The sequence below is a fragment of the Colobus angolensis genome, unplaced genomic scaffold (assembly GCF_000951035.1).
Source record: "Colobus angolensis palliatus isolate OR3802 unplaced genomic scaffold, Cang.pa_1.0 Scaffold260, whole genome shotgun sequence".
NCBI classification, from domain to species: domain Eukaryota; kingdom Metazoa; phylum Chordata; class Mammalia; order Primates; family Cercopithecidae; genus Colobus; species Colobus angolensis.
In genome coordinates this window covers 1,303,297-1,305,158 of record NW_012115822.1, presented here as the reverse complement: position 1 = coordinate 1,305,158, position 1,862 = coordinate 1,303,297, and the positions used below count along the sequence as shown (strand labels likewise).

Below are 1,862 nucleotides of genomic sequence, written 5' to 3'. Positions count from 1 at the left end.
TAGAGCCTCACCTCAAAGTTTAATCAGTCTACTTTGGGTACTAGCAAAGAACACAGCAAATGGAGGACTGAGATGTGGCAATGATATGGTTTATTTTGACTGAAATAAGTATATTTTTACAACAACAGAATTCCAGCACAAATGCATAACAGCAATGACTGAGACAGAGGCATCCCCACGGAGCCCCGGCTATGGCCTGGACTGTAGATTTGGTATAAAATTTGCCTTTCTGGGAAAGAAATCTGTGAATAGAGGCATTATCCCTACTTCCTCCATTTCCGTTATCTGTAAAATCTACCTTTGATAGACAGTACTAAACCAGCTGATACTTTACCCAAGAAAACATTTAACTCCATTGAGATTATTTTCCCTATTTACTCGCTAATACCCCCAAATAGCTTGATCTACAGCTAAAACTAATTTTGGTGGATTTGGGGGAGACCCTTTAAGGTTACGTTTCTGTAGTTACCAGAAATTATACTACAGACAACCAAACTCAGCTTACTACAGACTAGTAACTACTCATGTCACTTACCAAGTGAGCAAATTATTGCAACGTCCATTAAAATCTTGGGCAGTAAGGCACCAGCATGGATGGTTTCAAAGTCTTATCACCCACCTCCACTGTGCTTCTGTATGTTTTTTAAGGCAGATATGACCGAGGAATCCAAGGCAGAATGTGTGTCTGCAGCACCTGGTTTCAAGTTAGCAACATCCACAAACTCTTACAACCACATTTCTGTATTTTTTCAAGGTGATTTTGGAGTTGTCACTGAAGTAAAGAACCAAGATGCCATTTAGTTTAGTTGGCACACAGCATGGCTTTGGGACATACTCAAGATGTATAAGGTGAACGAAGGTCTGAATGATCACGTGGTTGATTGGATTCACATGTCCACTGATTGGGAAGAATTCCACATCACAGTAATTAGCAGCATAGCCCTTGGCTGTGATGAACCAGTACTGCCATCCAGGTCTTGGAAGCTCACATATAGCTCATGCTTCCTGCAGGCTGTTTTTAATTCACTGCTGATGTAATCTGATGTACTGGAGACTGGAGCCCCATCCTGGTACTGGGTAAAGTGATTACAACTCTGCTGTCAATGCCGGCCAGAGGCTGACATGGTGATGCACACATGGACCTTACTGACTTTGAAGAAAGCCACCATGAAGGGCTGCATGGCCTGAGTGCTGTTTCTGCCCACCAGGTCTGCAGCTAGAGGGTGCATGTGGATGGACTCCAACCTCTACCACTATGCTCAGCTGAAGCCCCATGTTATGCTGTGGGGTTACAACCCACAGACTACTAGTGGCTGTGATGTCAAATTCCAGCCAGCCTCCTTCTGAGGCCCACACTGTGCGGGTGTCCAACAAAAACAGGTCAGAGTTTAGTTCTGGAGGCTGGAAGGCCCAAAATCAAGGCACAAGCAGATGTTTTGGTGTTTGGTGAGGACCTGCTTACTGGTTCATAGACTGCCATCTTCTCACTGCGAGCTCACATGGTGGAAGGACTGAAACTTACTATGTGTATATGGGAACACTTGATTGGTGTCACATGGGTCTTTCAGGTTGTGCAGGCTTTTTTCATTGTCATTTTCTTCTATACTTGGAACAGACTAATTATCAATTTATATATCTTTAGTCAGTGATCCTTTCTTCTATACCTCTTTATTAGTATTCTCTATTGTTATTATTATTACTATTATTATTAGAGACAGACTCTTGCACTCCAGGGTGGAGTGCATTGACATTAATCTTCACTCCTGCAACTTCTGCCTCCCAGGCTCAAGAGATTCTCCCACAACAGCCTCCTGAGTAGCTGGTACTACTGGCATGCACCACCATGCCCAGCTACTTTTTTT

General features: G+C 43.3%; 1 pseudogene; it reads right to left on the bottom strand.

Annotated features, from left to right (window-relative positions):
• Positions 1 to 705: 705 nt before the first annotated feature.
• Positions 706 to 1,862, bottom strand: part of LOC105515506 — a 12,846-nt pseudogene continuing 11,689 nt past the window's right edge.